General features: G+C 42.1%; 1 pseudogene; it reads right to left on the reverse strand.

The window, feature by feature from the left end:
- Window positions 1-315: 315 nt before the first annotated feature.
- LOC132224157 (RNA-binding protein FUS-like) lies at window positions 316-1,897 on the reverse strand (annotated as a pseudogene).
- Between the last annotated feature and the right edge of the window lie 7,022 nt (window positions 1,898-8,919).

An 8,919-nucleotide genomic window follows, 5' to 3' on the forward strand; every position in this document is an offset into this window, starting at 1 on the left:
CCCTGATCAGGGACCAAACCCACAACTTGGGTATTTGCCCTGACCAGGAATCAAACCTTCCACCTTTTGGTGCATAAAGAATGCTCCAACCAACCACACTGGCCAGGGCTCCCCAATTTTTGTATTCCTAAAAATGAATCTTATCATTATTTTTATAAACTAAAATGATGGTTTATAATGGGAACCAGATATATAGTTACAATCACATAGTCCGACACAAAAAACTGTGGGTGCATCAGGAGTTGGAAAGTTATAAAATAATGAGTGTCACACTGGGTATAGAAGTAAAGCTGTTCCAGAACTTCAGGTGGCAGGCTAATATGACCTCTCCCTGTGATCATGTCTGTGGTCACCCTTGGAGTCCATCTTGCCAGGGACAAAGCCACCTCTGTCCCCAGCACCCAGGCCCCTTGGAAGCCCCCACGGTCCCCGTCATGGCCTCCATAGCCACCCTGATCATAGCTTCTTCTGCCTCCACAATGATCATCTCCATAGCTATCCCCCATATGAGAGCCTCCTGGTCCCTGTCCTAGACCATCTGGTTTAGGGGCCTTACATGGTTGCATTCATTCCTCCAAGAGAAGTCCATGTTTTCACAGGACACTTCCAGTCCCCAGCTCTCTGCTGTCCTCCACTGCCGCCACCACCTCCATTTGGGAATCCTCCTCGGCCACTGCCACCACCTACATAACCTCCACGGTCCATGGGTCCTCCTCGTCCTTGGACTCCATGACCATTGCTACCACCTCAATTAAAATCTACATGCCGAGTAGCAAATGAAACCTTGATAGGGTTCCCAGATAATTCTTTACCATCAAACCAGTCAATAGCTGCTTTAGCAGAAGGTGGGTCATCAAATGATACCATTGCCTTTCTCTTCAGCTTGCTCCGTTCCTTGTCTGTGTACAGATTAAACATGGCTTATCCTGTTTTTAGTTTGTCTTAATAATACCATTCTGCTCGAAGTAATCAGCCACACACTCAATTGTAATATTCTCACCCAGGCCTTGCATGAAGATGGTATTGTTGTCTGAATTATCCTGTCAAGATCCTTGGTCCTGAGGGCCACCAAATTTACTGCAACCACCAAGGTCACTTCTGCCCATGCCTCTCGACCTCAGTGGCCACCTCCAAGACCTCTGGATTCATAGCCACCACTGCTTCAGTTGTAACCACCGCCACCACCCCGGCCTTGTCCCCCATGGTCTTGCTGGCCTCCACCATATCCACTGCCACCATCAGTGGCTATGTTCCATGCAATGTTTGGAACATTGGTCCTGATTGCCATAAATGCTGCCATTGCTGCCACCTCTCATGGAGGACTGATCTTGGCCATAGTTACCTCCTCCACCACCCCCTCTGCCACTGCTACTGTTGTACTGGTTCTGCTGTCCATAGCCCTGAGGAGGATTCTAGGAGCTTTTCTGCTGTCCATAGCTGGTGGCTGTCCACCACAGCTAGACTGCTGACCATAGCCCCCACTCGGGGGCTACCCAAGGTTGCTGCTCTGAGAACTGCTACTGTAACTTCCTGAGGTGCTGCTAGGAGCCGGCTGCTGGCCATAGCCAGGGTAAAACTGCTGCCCATAAGATGACTGAGAACTCTGACCACCGCCATAGCCACCATTTGAGCCATATCCCTGGGGAGCTGACTGAGTACCCTAGCCTGTGTCCTGGGTCTGTCCATAAGAACCATAGGTGCTCTGGCCATAGCCTGAAGTGTCCCCAGACTGGCTGTAGCCATCATAACTCTGTTGTCCATAGGGCTGGTTGTTCTGCTGGGAATAACCCTGCCCAGGCTGGGTGGGGTAGGCCCCATAGCTTTGGGTTGCTTGCTGGGTATAGTCGTTTGAGACCATGTTGGCGCATGTGCACACAGGCCGACACGCCACAAAATTCCCACATCATAGAGCATCAACGTCTCAAGGACTGTTATTATTATTTTTTAAGATATTCTCCCAACCAAATGACTGTTGTTTGAAGGATAGATTTGGAATTTCTGAAAATAAGCAATAGATGGTGGTATTAGGTAATACATTCTTTTTTTAAATATATTTTATTGATTTTTCACAGAGAGGAAGGGAGAGAGATAGAGAGTTAGAGGAAGGGAGAGAGATAGAGAGTTAGAAACATCGATGAGAGAGAAACATCGATCAGCTGCCTCCTGCACATCTCCTACTGGGGATATGCCCACAACCCAGGTACATGCCCTTGACCGGAATCGAACCTGGGACCTTTCAGTCCGCAGGCCGACGCTCTATCCACTGAGCCAAACCGGTTTCGGCGGTAATACATTCTTGATTGTGTGCCCAAATAACCAAGTTTAACATTATCAGTAACACCACCACTAAGGGCACCACTAGTCAATAGGAATGACTAACGTTAATTGAGTGACTAATATGTGCCAGAAACTGTTCTAAGTGTTTTATAGGATGAACTTGTTCCTTTCACCCAATGAAGCAGATACTTCCATTACCTGCATTTTGCAGAAGAGGCAACCAAAGCATGTTCAGGTTAAGTAACTTGTTCAAGATCAGAAAATTAATTAGTGGTGAAGATAAGATTTGAACCCAAGAAGTCTGTCCCCAGGGCCTGTAATCTTAATCCATATGCTCTACTACCTCTCATAATTATGCTACAGTGGTCATTTCTTGATTGCCTACTCTGAGCCAAATTCTGAGCCAGGCAAGTTGCATGAGGAGGTCACTATTGCCATTTTATAGATGAGGTAATTACAACTCAGAGAGGCTAAGTAAAGAGTTCATATTCCACACAGAGAGAGACAAACCCAAGAACATTTATAGATGTAATTTTATAATGTTAATAATAAAATTAAAGTACATTAAATTAAGAAAAGTGTCACTTGAGAGAGTAATTCCACCTTGGAGAGAGGGAAAAATAGACTTTGAAAGTGCTTGGCATAATAAAGTATTCCTTTTTATTTCAGCTCTTCAGAGACGTGTGGTCAAAATATTCTTCTTTACTTCTCTCTCACAGTGGTTCTCAACCTTCTGGCCCTTTAAATACAGTTCCTCATGTTGTGACCCAACCATAAAATTATTTTCGTTGCTACTTCATAACTGTAATGTTGCTACTGTTATGAATCCTAATGTAAATATCTGATATGCAGGATGGTCTTAGGTGACCCCTGTGAAAGGGTCGTTCGACCGCCAAAGGGGTCGCGACCCAAAGGTTGAGAACCGCTGCTAGGAGCTAAAGAAGGTATGTAAGCTAAAGGCATTATTGGAGCCTGGCTCATTGTTCCTTCTGAGGATGCTGTCTAATGAGCCAGAGAGGTGATTTAGGGAGCCTCCAAGTTGGATAACTTAGGTAGGCTCTGGAGGGAAGCAGTCCTCTTAACAAAATGATTGTAATATTTATGTGGGACAGTAAGCTTACATAAACAGCTAAGAAAAGTTTGAGTCAGAGGAGTAATGCTATCAAAATATACTATAAAACCATAGCATTTAAAACAGTGTGACAGTGGTGCAAGAAGAGACAGATCAATGGAACATAACAAACAGCCTCGAAAAAACAAAACATGTGTATGTACATATGTACACTTAAAAACATATGAATTTATAAGGTAAAGATTACAGAGCAATGAGAAAGGAAAAGGTGATTCCATAAACAGTACAAAGGTGATTTGTGACTTGGGAAAATAATCATATCATACACACTGAAATAAATTCTGCCTGTGTAAAAGATAAATTTTCAAAATGGAGAAAATGAGATTATCCATCCAATTCCTGGATGAGTAAGTGCTTTTTGGCATACATGTGATAGAAGAGATCACAAAGAAAGAAATTGACTGGTATGCCTACATAAAAATTAAATCTTCTAAATATCAAGAAACAGCATAAACAAGATAAAAGGCAAAAATATCCCTGAAAATTCTTCCAATAAATATAAACAATTAATAGAGATGTTGTAAATCAATAAGAAAGACACTAAAAGAGCAAACAACAAATGCACAAAAAAACTAAACAGAGTAATCACATATGAAGAAACACAAATGTGTAATAAAACTAACAAATTTTGGTCTCACTTGAAATTTTAAAATGACAGCTAAAAATAAGAGAGCATCTCCCACCTACCAAATCAGCAAAGATTTTTAAAAGTCATAATCCCCATGCCCTGACCGGTTTTGCTCAGTGGATAGAGCGTCGGCCTGCGGACTGAGGGGTCCCAGGATCGATTCCGGTCAAGGGCATGTACCTTGGTTGTGGGCACATCCCCAGCGGAGGGTGTGCAGGAGGCAGCTGATAGATGTTTCTCTCTCATCGATGTTTCTGACTCTCTATCCCTCTTCTTTCCTTTCTGTGGAAAATCAATAAAATATATTTTTTAAAAAAGTCATAATCCCCGAATATTACAAAGCACTTCCATGTACTGACAAGGAGGACAAATTGGTCTGGCCTTGCTGAATGGCAATTTGGCAGCATGCATGAAAAGTCTTTGGAAGAGTTCCGACCTTTTTTTCCTAGAAATTCCATATCTACAAATTTATCTTAAGGAAATAGGTTTGTACAAAAACATTCATTTCAGCCCTAGGAGAACCATTAGGAAAATGGTTAAATAAACTATGGTGCAGCCAAACAATAGAATGTTATGCAGTTATAAAAAATGATTTTTCCAAAGGATTTTTAATACCAGAAAAATGTATGGTAATAAATTAGATAATGTAGGTGAAATGGACAGATTCCCAGAAACACACATATTACCAAAATTGATTCAAGAAGAAACGGAAAAGTTAAATAGACCTATAAAAAATAGAGATTTAATTAGTAATCAAAAGCCTCTCATTGTCACACAGGCACACCTACTTCTTGTCCACACCTCTTATAAAGAAGAGTCATTTTTACTTTTTATGAAACAAACTATAAATAGTTTGGGGTTCAGGTTCCAGACGAAGGCAACACTGGAGGTGGATAAGGTTTGTCTTAACCCCCCTCTTTATATGCTTTTGGGTCATCTCTAGGGCACTATTTCGTCTTTCCAGTGGTCTCCTGTTATTATCATTTTCACTCTAGAAAAATTTTCCCTAAGGCAAAGAGCAAGTAAATGAATGCATACCCAGTTGGACTTAGCTGATAATACATATCTTTCCTAGGAATATTTGATAGAGGCCAAAACCTTGGCCAAAAGAATGAATCCCTAAGTGGCCTGATTTTCAAAGCCATTCTACCTCACTACCCGACCCCTTCCATACAAGCTGAGCTATGCAAACAGTCTCTTGCTCTTCTAGCTAAATGGACCTACTGGCTGTATTCCCCTGAGTGCCTCATACATGCTCAGCTTTCTCAAGATTTCCTTCCATTTGGAAGCCTTCTTACCTACCTAATCAACTGTTACCCATCCCTTGAGACCACCCGAATCCCACATGTGCCCTAAATTCTTCTTTCATTTATTCATTAATTCAATGAATATTTCTTTTTTTAAAAAAAATATATTTTATTGATTTTTTACAGAGAGGAAGGGAGAGGGATAGAGAGTCAGAAACATCGATGAGAGAGAAACATCGTCCAGCTGCCTCCTGCACACCCCCTACTGGGAATGTGCCCGCAACCAAGGTACATGGCCTTGACCGGAATCGAACCTGGGACCTTTCAGTCCGCAGGCCAACACTCTAACCACTGAGCCAAACCGGTTTCGGCTCAATGAATATTTCTTGAGCACTGTTCCAGGTATAGGAGATACAGTGGTGGTGGAAACACATGGGCCTTGGTCTTAGTTGATTGAGAGAGGTACCAGACAAGTTAACAAATACATGTATAATGACAAATTGTGATATGTGCATTGAAGGAAAAGAACAAGGCGCAGTGAGAGATAATACTGAGGTCAGTGTAAGCAGCTTCCTTGAGTAGCCCAATTTTCTCTGACCTCTCCCTAATGTAAGCCCCTAAAGCCCTACTGTGTGAACCATTTAGATATTCACTGAAAAATGTACTTGGCATTCTTTATGTATCAAAATCTGTGCAATAATAATACTAAATACCATTGATTGAGCAATTACTATATGCTACACACTGTGCTGTGCAATATATATATATATATATATATTTTTTTTTTTTCCCCCCTCGCACTTAATCCTTAAAATGACTCTATGAGAGAAGTACTATTGTTCCCATTGTATAGATGAGATGACTGAGTCATAGAATGGGTTAGTTACTTTCCCAAGGTCATTCGGTTAGTGACAAAGCTGGGTCTGAAACTCAGGCTGTGTGGATCCTGAGTTTACCTATTTAACTGCAATACTCTACTGTCTTCTGTAAGATGCATGCAAGATGGGCTGTGTGTGTGTGTGTGTGTGTGTGTGTGTGTGTGTGTGTGTGTGTTTGGGGAGGGTATGTAGTTGAAAAGATGGGCCTACCTGGGGAGTCTGCCATGCACATACTGGCCGTACTATGCTTTACTCCAGTCCTCTCATTGGTGCCCAGGAGAAAGGGAAAGAAATACAATCTGCTAGTGACAGGGGAATGGGATGCAAGGGCAATGGGGTTCACAAGATGCAGCCACAATATTTGAGCTGGATTTTGCCTAAATATGGAACTTGTCTGTGGAGAAGGAGAATAGATTGAGAGGCCTTGAGAACACCCTGTCCAAAGGCACAGAGATGGAAAGAACACAATGCGTTTGAAGAGTGGGTGGGCTGCTCTTGACCCTGCCTGGGGTCAGAGCCAGGGCAGGATAGTGGGGGAGGCCGGGCTGTGCTAAACTTTATTCCTTCCATTTTTGGAAATACATACCCTCTTCTCCCTGGGAAGGTGTCCATTTCTTCCTGGAGGCAAAGCCTGGTATTCAAGCGTCATGGAGACAGAAGGTCACATGCCACCCCTCTGCTTTTCAGAGAGTGAAAGATGGTAATTGCAGGAAGCATGATAAAACTGTTGAGGGTACATTCAATCTCCTACATAAATTGCAATAGACAAGTCATGGTTCTCTTTGTACTGGAACATAGAAAAATTGAAAATTTGTCCACAAGTTAGGAAATGAGAACTTACCACTAGCAAACAATCTATGCTCTCCCTCAGCTCTTGTGGATCTTTTTCAGTGACTTTGTAATAGACAATTTTCGTTAACAGAACTAGACCGGATTTTAGGGAATGTCCTCTCCCATTCCTTTTCTTTCTTATATCCCCCAGAGTTTCTAGAAGAGTGCTGAGCACAAACTAGGTGCCTCAATTTCCTCATCTGCAGGACGTGCCCATTAATAGTCCCTACCTCTGAGAATTGTTGGGAGGATTAAATGAGATATGGGATGGCAATAAAGTTCTTGATACAGACCCTGGCAGTAAGCCCCTCCCCCATTAATGTTAATATGATTCCTGAGATTTGTTGATTGTGTGTGGGCTTTTTGCTTGATTTTGTTTTGGATTTATAATAGTAAGCTAGAAAATGAGGTATTCGATGTGGGGAGGGGCGTGGCAAAGGAGTTTTCCAGTTCCTAACACCCCTAAAACACAGACAACTTCTGAGGTCAACCCCCCTGGAGTTATTTTAACCATTATAAACTTAAGAAAAGTTCCTAAACAGTCACAAAAACAAGCCCCATTTCTCTTGGCTTGTTTCTTAATCCAGGGCAAGCATAAATACCCTCCAAATCACCAGTTTCTTTCTCCATGGAAATCAGCTTATATGAACTTGAAACTGAACCCACCACATCATTTTGCTTCCTGCCCCTCTTTTCTTGGCCTCTGGAAATACCTCACTAATTCTCAATTCTACTCTCAGCATTAAACCCCTCCTGGCTACTCTTCTCAGTTAATACATCTCATTAGCTCTGGTTCTATAAACCATAAGATGGCCAAGTTGGAAAGACCCTTAGATAGCAATTAGTCACACTCCTCTCCCTCATTTTACAAAGGACATGTACCAGAATGGGGCGGGGGTCGGGGGGGCGAACTCCTGGAGCAAGATTTAACCAAGGTCACACATTTAGTAGTAGAGCCATGCCTAGGTCCTGGGGGCTTTCCAAATATAGTCTGCATTGGTTCTCTAGGTTCTTGGGGCAGACCCCAATGTTGGTGGCTGTGTCAAACATTTGTTGAACTGAATTTCATATAGCTCTGAGGGGAAATTTCCACTGCAGTATGGATGAGGATGTGTCCTGAGCCATGCATTGAAAACAATATTGATTGCACAGTCAAATGGGGGAGATGACTCAAATGTTGGCCAGATGTTGAGAAAAAACATGTTCATTCTTAGAATCCCAGGGAAATGGGGTGAACACACTTTATCCTTATGTCAAGATTCCTCTGCAGTACTGTCAAGGCCAATGAAACCTGAGGTTATGTCAAGTATATATACTAGTCACTTTTCATGGGTTTGTTGGGCTTTTGTTTTGGTAGGTTTCTTAAATTTTTTTTTATTGATTTCAGAGAGGAAGGGAGAGGGAGAGAGAAATAGAAACATCAATGATGAGAATCACCAATCAGCTGCCTCCTGCTCACCCCCTACTGGGGATTGAGCCCTCGACCCTGGCATGTGCCCTGACCAGGAATCAACCATGACCTCCTGGTTCATAGGTCAATGCTCAACCACTGAGGCACATTGGTATGTTTCATTTAAACCTTTTTAAACCCTCATAATAAGAGTAAACAGCCCTCCACCTACCCCTCTTTACCCCATTTCTATGGCTTTTTAGTTTTAGCAAAGGAGAATTTAGAAAACATAAAACAATTGGTAAGGATTAATGTAGTAATACCAAGTCTTAAGAGAGATTTGACAGTGAAAATACAACCACCTCTCAGTGTATACATATATATGGGTTGCATATGAGACATGAATACAGAAATCTACCTGATTATTAACACTAGATTGCCCAAGGAAGTCATTTTGACTGCTTTTTAATTTCAATTAGAAAAACAATTATGTATATAAGGACACAATGTCTTAGAATTTTCTGACTTTTTGTACA

The sequence above is a fragment of the Myotis daubentonii genome, chromosome X (genome assembly GCF_963259705.1).
Source record: "Myotis daubentonii chromosome X, mMyoDau2.1, whole genome shotgun sequence".
In the NCBI taxonomy this organism is placed as follows: domain Eukaryota; kingdom Metazoa; phylum Chordata; class Mammalia; order Chiroptera; family Vespertilionidae; genus Myotis; species Myotis daubentonii.